The following is an 11,414-nucleotide window of genomic DNA, read 5'->3' as shown; positions in this document are numbered from 1 at the left end:
ACTGGTCGACGGCTGGATAATGTCATCTCTTAGCATCTCTTCTACTTGCGTTCGGATCGTTTCTCGCTCTTTGCAGGAGACCCTGTACGGCATGCGGTGAATTGGACGGGCCTTTTCGTCGACGATGATGCGGTGCTTCGCAATGGGCGTTTGTCTTACTTTCGACGATTCAGCGAAGCAGTCACTGAAATCGTTGAGCATCTGGAGAAGGGTTTGCTTTTGAGTTGTATTGAGTTGAGGGTTTACGTCGAAATGTAAAAGTAAGTAAAAGTAAAGCACCAGCACAAGGAGGTAGGAATCATTGGTCTACAACAGAGAGCTCATGTTCTACAGGTTGCGTACCTGCGAAGAGTTTCCTAATGGCACAAACAGTGAAACCAGATTTTGGCAAGCACTGTATTTCTTTTAAGCGAGAGATATATAGCGGCTCTCAGAATGCTTGAGGAAAAAAAAGATACATATACACACACACATTTCAAAAAGTAAAGCACCAGCACAAGGAGGTAGGAATCATTGGTCTACAACAGAGAGCTCCATGTTCTACAGGTTGCGTACCTGCCAAGAGTTTCCTAATGGTACAAACAGTGAAACCTGTTTTTGGCAAGCACTGTATTTCTTTAAAGCGAGAGACATATAGCGGCTCTCACAATGCTTGAGGAAAAAAAAAAGATACATATGCGCACACACATTTGAAAAAGTAAAGCACCTGCACAAGGAGGTAGGAATCATTGGTCTACAACAGAGAGCTCCATGTTCTACGGGTTGCGTACCTGCCAAAAGAGCTTCCTAATGGCACAACCAGTGAAACCTGTTTTTGGCAAGCACTGTATTTCTTTAAAGCGAGAGATATATAGCGGCTCTCACAATGCTTGAGGGGAAAAAAGGAACATATGCACACACACATTTGAAATACTAAAGCACCAGCACAAGGAGGTAGGAATCATTGGTCTACAACAGAGAGCTCCATGTTCTACAGGTTGCGTACCTGCCAAGAGTTTCCTAATAGCACAAACAGTGAAACCAGATTTTGGCAAGCACTGTATTTCTTTAAAGGGAGAGATATATAGCGGCTCTCACAATGCTTCAGGAAAAAAAAAGATACATATGCACACACACATTTGAAAAAGTAAAGCACCAACACAAGGAGGTAGAAATCACTGGTCTACAACAGAGAGCTCCATGTTCTACAGGTTGCGTACCTGCGAAGAGTTTCCTAATGGCACAAACAGTGAAACCAGATTTTGGCAAGCACTGTATTTCTTTAAAGCGAGAGACATATAGCGGCTCTCACAATGCTTGAGGAAAAAAAAAGATACATATGCGCACACACATTTGAAAAAGTAAAGCACCTGCACAAGGAGGTAGGAATCATTGGTCTACAACAGAGAGCTCCATGTTCTACGGGTTGCGTACCTGCCAAAAGAGCTTCCTAATGGCACAACCAGTGAAACCTGTTTTTGGCAAGCACTGTATTTCTTTAAAGCGAGAGACATATAGCGGCTCTCACAATGCTTGAGGAAAAAAAAAGATACATATGCGCACACACATTTGAAAAAGTAAAGCACCTGCACAAGGAGGTAGGAATCATTGGTCTACAACAGAGAGCTCCATGTTCTACAGGTTGCGTACCTGCCAAAAGAGCTTCCTAATGGCACAACCAGTGAAACCTGTTTTTGGCAAGCACTGTATTTCCTTAAAGCGAGAGACATATAGCGGCTCTCACAATGCTTGAGGAAAAAAAAAGATACATATGCGCACACACATTTGAAAAAGTAAAGCACCTGCACAAGGAGGTAGGAATCATTGGTCTACAACAGAGAGCTCCATGTTCTACGGGTTGCGTACCTGCCAAAAGAGCTTCCTAATGGCACAACCAGTGAAACCTGTTTTTGGCAAGCACTGTATTTCTTTAAAGCGAGAGACATATAGCGGCTCTCACAATGCTTGAGGAAAAAAAAAAAGATACATATGCGCACACACATTTGAAAAAGTAAAGCACCAGCACAAGGAGGTAGGAATCATTGGTCTACAACAGAGAGCTCCATGTTCTACAGGTTGCGTACCTGCCAAGAGTTTCCTAATGGTACAAACAGTGAAACCTGTTTTTGGCAAGCACTGTATTTCTTTAAAGCGAGAGACATATAGCGGCTCTCACAATGCTTGAGGAAAAAAAAAAAGATACATATGCGCACACACATTTGAAAAAGTAAAGCACCTGCACAAGGAGGTAGGAATCATTGGTCTACAACAGATAGCTCCATGTTCTACGGGTTGCGTACCTGCCAAAAGAGCTTCCTAATGGCACAACCAGTGAAACCTGTTTTTGGCAAGCACTGTATTTCTTTAAAGCGAGAGAGATATAGCGGCTCTCACAATGCTTGAGGGGAAAAAAGGAACATATGCACACACACATTTGAAATACTAAAGCACCAGCACAAGGAGGTAGGAATCATTGGTCTACAACAGAGAGCTCCATGTTCTACAGGTTGCGTACCTGCCAAGAGTTTCCTAATAGCACAAACAGTGAAACCAGATTTTGGCAAGCACTGTATTTCTTTAAAGGGAGAGATATATAGCGGCTCTCACAATGCTTCAGGAAAAAAAAAGATACATATGCACACACACATTTGAAAAAGTAAAGCACCAACACAAGGAGGTAGAAATCACTGGTCTACAACAGAGCTCCATGTTCTACGGGTTGCGTACCTGCCAAAAGAGTTTCCGAATGGCACAAACAGTGAAATCTGTTTTTGGCAATATACAAATGAGTGACAATAAAAAAAACTGTACCAGGAAGGGAAGACACTACACAGGAGGAATTGTTACGGTGTGCATGCGATGCAAGTGGTAACACAGACCATGCATGCATGTGATATACAAACTCAGACATACACTAGCTGTGGGTCAGGTGACGACTTGCGCAACAACTGACGGCTCAGCTTCGTTCAGGCATAGTCTGGTATTGCACCTTTTGCACATTCATTATGCCAACTTGTACCCTTGCTTTGTTCCTCTATTATTTGACCCAGTGACAGCTTTCATTGACTTAACAGGATCAAAGTTGTCATTGGACGAAATTAGAGGGAGAAAGCTGGTTCACAAGTTGCATAATGAAAGTACAGTAGGTGCAGCATCAGATTGGGCATGAATGAAGCTAAGCCGTTGCTTGTTGTATAACACTACACTATACTAACAGTGTATGAGTCGAGATCCATGTTGTCAGTTTTTGCGAATAGGGCCATATACCGTTGTTGACAATAATTTCAACAGTGATTACTGTTCACTATCCTCCATGTTTTGAGGATTAGAATGGTGCTACGGAGTAGAGGATTTGCCAGCCTTCTTGTCGGCTCTTTCACGTGCATGCCGCAACCAAGTCTGTATTGCCTTTTGAGTCTCTGCCACGGTACCAACATCAGAAGTCTTGCTGACAGCACCTGCAAAAATGAATATATCCACTGAACTGCAAGCACTTTGCAATATTCAGGCCACTCAAATAATTACTGAAGAACACTTTGCCAAAAAAAAAATATTGTAAGGGTATACAAATATTGTAGATTCTTGTTCCCACTCTTAGCGCATGCCTTCACTTTTTAGATAACCGTGCCATGTTTCGCTGCCGTGACGCGTAAAATCTTTTAGGTAGGAAAAAGCAATATGTTCCGGGCGATTTGGAATTCGAGAACAGTGCTTTATTCCCCAGCGCTTGAACATGCTTCCAACAAATGGAGGTTTATGACCGGTGTTTTCAACACGGATGGAGCATAACCTCCAATCTGGAGCATTCAGAGGCATTCGCAAATGTTAGTGGTCGCGAATGTATTGACTGTGCCCAATTCACGAAATTTTAGGGCCTGAAATAATAGGGTTGTACAGTATGTCGATGTACACACCAGTCGTCTCTTCTCACTGGCGTCACCGAAGACCTTTCTTGTGCAGCGACTACAGCACACTGTCAGGAAGAACTGTGGTGTCACTGTACGACACACATATTCGTACTGCACTACTGATTCTTCCCATGGTGTCAGAGGTCCCGAAAAGCCTAAATCATTGGCAGCCTTCGAACCCTTCATTTCGGACATCACGTAGCTGAAGAACTTCTAGCATCGCAGAAGCGGGAGCAGACACTCTGGCCTGAGCAGTGCTACTGACCGATTGTGACCAACGTCACCTTAATCATGTGAACCCCGATGCAACAAGAAGTGCCTCCTCCCCTCAAGTAACGTTGTAAGGTGCGTCCTGGCGCTCACATGTATATTGTGTAGATGAAGGAGGGTGTTTAGTGCACGGGGAGATTCGGGGGGCTATTGTATGCATCGCAAGTGCGCTATGGTTGCACTCGTTTAGGGGAAACGGTTTTCGGGCGCACGCCATTGCATACTGACCGAAACAGAAACAAAGCTCCATACCTTTAGACTGCCCCTTTAAATGAACCCTATGAAACCGCAGAATGTACTCACTACGTATGATACTGCTGCACTCGAGGGAACTGAATTTCTGCTTGCCGCCTGCTCCCGTCCAGTTGAATTGTTGAGCAACACTGTCCGTAATAAGCTTGTACAGGATACGTCGAGCTTTATCTCCGCAGTTCGTGCCTCCCAGCTGCATCACGCACTTCTCCTGCAGGCCAGAGACATTTCACATACATCACTGGCATATTTATGGAGATTATATGCACATCGCATGGCTACTGAGACACATTTTCTACCAAGCAAAGCTGATAAGCACTAGAATGCCACAATAATGCCCAAAACAAGGTCACATCAAACACCATGTTAATTTTGCACTGTTAGTTTGTTCACTCACCGCCAAATGTCCCGGGGAGGTTGGGGAGTGGCAGTTGGGGAGTGGGAGTGGCTGGGGAGTGGCATCGCTCAACCCGCTCTGATACATATTCATTAAAAAATTGTGCGCGCTCTTTATTACGTAAGATCGTCCAGGAACTCTGAACTCCAATTATTTACAGTCTCAAGTTTACAGCGCTCTAAATTTCCGCTAAATACCACAGACCCCTTTTTACGCATAATTTTTTTTCTGAAGCTCCCACGAAACTCAGAAGTATTCTGTAAACTGTGAACCCCGTACAGAGAACAGGCTCATGTGACCTAGGCATGCAAAGTCAGAATGCTACGAGAAACTGCAAAATTTCAGGAACTTTTTTTTTAAGGAACCCTGCATTTTCTTCATAGCTTTGTAGACTATTTAGCGCTGCTCTGTATGAGGCATAGAACATGTAAAAAATATTTGGAAGTGCACAGATTTGGAAGGGTATGCAAAAAAAAACATGAATTTTGGAAATATTGGTTTTTACGACATATTCATCCATCAATTGCACACTGAGGCAGTCCTGATAAAAATATGAGACACATTGTATTTGGTAGTACACCCCCTGAACATTCATTACACAAAGTTTAATTGAAACACTTTTTGTTTTATCAGCGGCAAAAAATGAATAACCATACCTACTGAATAACCATAATCTGTTCAAGTAATGATGCACATATCACATACTAACACCGACTCTACGGCGTCAGGCAATAAATGGAGTGGGGGAATATGTTTAATGATGATAAAAAAGAGGAAGTTTTGAATTAAGAGAAGGTAGAGTTTGAGTTATCCAGCTTTTCAATATATGGAAAGCAAAGCAGGCCAAGCAAAAAAGTCCAGATTTGTTTGAATTCACCAAAAGTGTAAATTATCAGGTTTTGAGTTAACGAGAGTGTTCTGTATGTAGTTAAAGGACCATGGAAGTGACCCCAAAATATTTTTTGTTTATCGCTGCGACGTCTTCTGCAACGAATAAAATGAGCTCCTGCGAAAGAACGATGAGCGCGCACAAGGCTCCGTTCTGCACACCTTTCAAAAACCCTCTCCACATCCAAAGAGTGCATCGGCGAAGCAGAAGACGTCGTGACTTATCACAGGCTCCGGCGCGTGACCAGTGACGTGCAATGACATAGCTCAAGCACGTATAAACGGAGCGTGACCCGAGAAGAAAGAACAAAGAAAAAATGCAATGAGCAGTTTTCACGTCACGCGGGGCTCGTGTCTCGTCCGCGACTGATTTTTTCCGGCTGTCTTTTGTATATTTTATTGCACAGTGACAATATGCCGCAGAGCGAAAATATTTTGCATGGTGACTACTTGTGGACAGCTTCACAGATGAAGCAGGGTTTCGAGTTAAATGTCATTTCCATGCTCCCTTTAAATGTAACTCCTGTCTGGTAAAGCTCGCTAGGTAAATTGTCAGGTCATTCTCTGCAGCTCTTGGGATGAGCACTGAGGTCAACGTAGCATGTGATTCGATTAGCACTTGAGGTCTGTGTTGGTACTCCAAGACGAACACTGGAGAAAGATGAACTCTAGTGGTACGTACCAGCTGCACTTTCTTCATCTCTTACTCTCTGACTTTCCTGTCCTGGAAGTCCAGGAAGCTTTTAACGTCCATGAAAGGCTCAGGGATGATATCATTTTCCTGCAAGTCTTTCGTTTCTTGGTGGCTCTAAATTAGTGTGTCCAGCATATCCGAGTGCTCTCGGAGCCGAAGTGTGATGATGCGAATGTTGCGCAGAACTCGTTTCCCGAATTCTGCAATGTTAGTGTGGACAGAATACTTGTATATGATTGTTCCTGAGCATGTTTAAAATACAGCGGTGAAAGGAACTATTATGCAACCTTTAGCACAGCTCAAAGCCTGATGCATGCGGCATCGTACCATTGGCAGCTCCTGTGGCCTCCATTGAGTAGACATGAGCTGTGCTATGTGCAGGATATGTCGCTACAATGCAGCACTGAGACGGGACGAAGGGCGGTTGAAACAAGGACTTCGTCCAAGTGACTTCGTCCCGTCTCAGTGCTGCATTGTAGCGACATGAACTATCACCAACTTCCCCTCTTCCTCCCTTTGATCTATGTGCAGGATCGCAGCTCAACTCTCTCACAAAATGTAGTGTCAGCATGACAAGGAGTCCAGAGGTTCGTGTGCATTTTTGAATATTTGGTATTATTATTGTTGCTGTTACCCGTCTGCAATTGGGCTTCCTCGCATGTGTATGTGTGTTGCACTGCGAAATATAGTCCACATATTGAGTTTGAAAAGCAGTATAATGCCGGCACCACCTAGCACCTGCACGGAGGGGCTGTGGTGGCAGAAAGCATGCATATAGCAAAAATACTCATGTTTCGCTAACCCAGGTGTACCTCAACCGCTAACATGAGGGGAAACCAACCTGCAGGATAGCATCACCAAAATAATGTCAAACCTGCAGACATTTCTGATTACTCGTCTTCTATACCCACAGCAAGCTACTACTTTCGTCACATAACAGACTACCAGCCATTCTCACATATGATCTCTATTAGGAAGAGTTATTGGTGGACAAAAATATGCAAGTTGAAAAATGTACAACACAAAGAAACAAAAGTTATGGAAAGAAGGTTTCCACAATCTTTGACAAAACTATTTCCATGAAGTATCCACATCCAGAAGACCCTGACCTGAAGTGTAGCATGATGGCAGTGGAGATGTGCGAACACGAGAGTCAGCATGTATATATATATATTTATATACAAAAAGGAAAAATAGCTAATGCTTTATGGCTGCACGTTGAGCATATGTTTACAATTTGATCGTGCACTCCGAGCCGAGTACAGCTGTTTCGTCCTACTTGGGACTCATCAGCCCGGCGTAGGGAAGTGACACGATCTTGGGTCGGCACTAACAGTGCGTCTCGGCGAGACGTCAATGTTCCACGGTGACAGCGCCACCTGTGGAGGCCGCAGTGCAAGCCAGCAAGTACATATACAAAAAGGAAAAATAGCTAATGCTCTATGGCTGCACGTTGAGCATATGTTTACAATTCGATCGTGCACTCCCAGCCGAGTACAGCTGTTTCGTCCTACTTAGGACTCATCAGCCCGGCGTAGGGAAGTGACACGATCTTGGGTCGGCACTAACAGTGCGTCTCGGCGAGACGTCAATGTTCCACGGTGACAGCGCCACCTGTGGAGGGCGCTGTGCAAGCCAGTAAGTACATATACAAAAAGGAAAAATAGCTAATGCTCTATGGCTGCACGTTGAGCATATGTTTACAATTTGATCGTGCACTCCAAGCCGAGTACAGCTGTTTCGTCCTACTTGGGACTCATCAGCCCGGCGTAGGGAAGTGACACGATCTTGGGTCGGCACTAACAGTGCGTCTCGGCGAGACGTCAATGTTCCACGGTGACAGCGCCACCTGTGGAGGGCGCTGTGCAAGCCAGCAAGTACATATACAAAAAGGAAAAATAGCTAATGCTCTATGGCTGCACGTTGAGCATATGTTTACAATTTGATCGTGCACTCCAAGCCGAGTACAGCTGTTTCGTCCTACTTGGGACTCATCAGCCCGGCGTAGGGAAGTGACACGATCTTGGGTCGGCACTAACAGTGCGTCTCGGCGAGACGTCAATGTTCCACGGTGACAGCGCCACCTGTGGAGGGCGCTGTGCAAGCCAGCACGTACATATACAAAAAGGAAAAATAGCTAATGCTCTATGGCTGCACGTTGAGCATATGTTTACAATTTGATCGTGCACTCCTAGCCGAGTACAGCTGTTTCGTCCTACTTGGGACTCATCAGCCCGGCGTAGGGAAGTGACACGATCTTGGGTCGGCACTAACAGTGCGTCTCGGCGAGACGTCAATGTTCCACGGTGACAGCGCCACCTGTGGAGGGCGCAGTGCAAGCCAGCAAGTACATATACAAAAAGGAAAAATAGCTAATGCTCTATGGCTGCACGTTGAGCATATGTTTACAATTTGATCGTGCACTCCCAGCCGAGTACAGCTGTTTCGTCCTACTTGGGACTCATCAGCCCGGCGTAGGGAAGTGACACGATCTCGGGTCGCAACTAACAGTGCGTCTCGGCGAGACGTCAATGTTCCACGGTGACAGCGCCACCTGTGGAGGCCGCAGTGCAAGCCAGCAAGTACATATACAAAAAGGAAAAATAGCTAATGCTCTATGGCTGCACGTTGAGCATATGTTTACACTTTGATCGTGCACTCCAAGCCGAGTACAGCTGTTTCGTCCTACTTGGGACTCATCAGCCCGGCGTAGGGAAGTGACACGATCTTGGGTCGGCACTAACAGTGCGTCTCGGCGAGACGTCAATGTTCCACGGTGACAGCGCCACCTGTGGAGGCCGCAGTGCAAGCCAGCAAGTACATATACAAAAAGGAAAAATAGCTAATGCTCTATGGCTGCACGTTGAGCATATGTTTACAATTCGATCGTGCACTCCCAGCCGAGTACAGCTGTTTCGTCCTACTTGGGACTCATCAGCCCGGCGTAGGGAAGTGACACGATCTTGGGTCGCAACTAACAGTGCGTCTCGGCGAGACGTCAATGTTCCACGGTGACAGCGCCACCTGTGGAGGCCCCAGTGCAAGCCAGCAAGTACATATACAAAAAGGAAAAATAGCTAATGCTCTATGGCTGCACGTTGAGCATATGTTTACAATTTGATCGTGCACTCCCAGCCGAGTACAGCTGTTTCGTCCTACCTGGGACTCATCAGCCCGGCGTAGGGAAGTGACACGATCTTGGGTCGCAACTAACAGTGCGTCTCGGCGAGACGTCAATGTTCCACGGTGACAGCGCCACCTGTGGAGGCCCCAGTGCAAGCCAGCAAGTACATATACAAAAAGGAAAAATAGCTAATGCTCTATGGCTGCACGTTGAGCATATGTTTACAATTTGATCGTGCACTCCCAGCCGAGTACAGCTGTTTCGTCCTACTTGGGACTCATCAGCCCGGCTGGGTGTGCATGCAAATAAATGGGGTAACCCAGCCATTTCGTAGCCACTCGCGCGTCCTTGAACTCGTTCTTCCCCACCCTCCTCATCGTTTCTGTTTGGAAACATGCATATATCTGCATGGAGAACAACTGAAGAAGTGCATTTAATCACAAGAATTCCAGTGCTTCTTGCAAATAAATGGGGTAACCCAGCCATTTCGTAGCCACTCTCGCGTCCGTGAACTCGTTGCTCCCCACCCTCCTCATCGTTTCTCCTTGGAAACATGCGTGTATCTGCATAGAGAACAACTGAAGAAGTGGATTTGATCACAAGAATTCCAGTGCTTCTTGCAAATAAATGAGGTAACCCAGCCATTTCGTAGCCACTGTCGCGTCCGTGAACTCGTTGTTCCCCACCCTCCTCATCGTTTCTCTTTGGAAACATGCGTGTATCTGCATGGAGAACAACTGACGAAGTGCATTTAATCAGAAGAATTCCCGTGCTTCTTGCAAATAAATGGTGTAACCCAGCCATTTCATAGCCACTCTCGCGTCCGTGAACTCGTTCTTCCCCACCCTCCTCATCGTTTCTCCTTCGAAACATGCGTGTATCTGCATGGAGAACAACTGAAGAGTGTGCATTTAATCAGAAAAATTCCAGTGCTTCTTGCAAATAAATGGGGTAACCCAGCCATTTCGTAGCCACTCTCGCGTCCGTGAACTCGTTCTTCCCCACCCTCCTCATCGTTTCTCCTTACAAACATGCGTGTATCTGTATGGAGAAACAATTGAAGAAGTGCATTTCATCACAAGAATTCCAGTGCTTCTTGCAAATAAATGGGGTAACCCAGCCATTTCGTAGCCACTCTCGCGTCCGTGAACTCGTTCTTCCCCACCCTCCTCATCGTTTCTCCTTGGGAACATGCGTGTATCTCATGGAGAACAACTGCAGCGTGTGCATTTAATCAGAAAAATTCCAGTGCTTCTTGCAAATGAATGGGGTAACCCAGCCATTTCGTAGCCACTCTCGCGTGACGTGAACGCGTTGTTCCCCACCCTCCTCATCGTTTCTCCTTGGAAACATGCGTGTATCTCCATGGAAAACAACTGCAGCGTGTGCATTTAATCAGAAAAATGCCGGTGCTTCTTGCAAATAAATGGGGTAACCCAGCCATTTCGTAGCCACTCTCGCGTGACGTGAACGCGTTGTTCCCCACCCTCCTCATCGTTTCTCCTTGGAAACATGCGTGTATCTCCATGGAGAACAACTGCAGCGTGTGCATTTAATCAGAAAAATTCCAGTGCTTCTTGCAAATAAATGGGGTAACCCAGCCATTTCGTAGCCACTCTCGCGTGACGTGAACGCGTTGTTCCCCACCCTCCTCATCGTTTCTCCTTGGAAACATGCGTGTATCTCCATGGAAAACAACTGCAGCGTGTGCATTTAATCAGAAAAATTCCAGTGCTTCTTGCAAATAAATGGGGTAACCCAGCCATTTCGTAGCCACTCTCGCGTGACGTGAACGCGTTGTTCCCCACCCTCCTCATCGTTTCTCCTTGGAAACATGCGTGTATCTCCATGGAAAACAACTGCAGCGTGTGCATTTAATCAGAAAAATTCCAGTGCTTCTTG

Source organism: Ornithodoros turicata, unplaced genomic scaffold, assembly GCF_037126465.1.
Source record: "Ornithodoros turicata isolate Travis unplaced genomic scaffold, ASM3712646v1 Chromosome121, whole genome shotgun sequence".
Lineage (NCBI taxonomy): Eukaryota > Metazoa > Arthropoda > Arachnida > Ixodida > Argasidae > Ornithodoros > Ornithodoros turicata.
The sequence above is the reverse complement of the archived record's forward strand: the minus strand, read 5'-3'. Positions refer to the sequence as shown.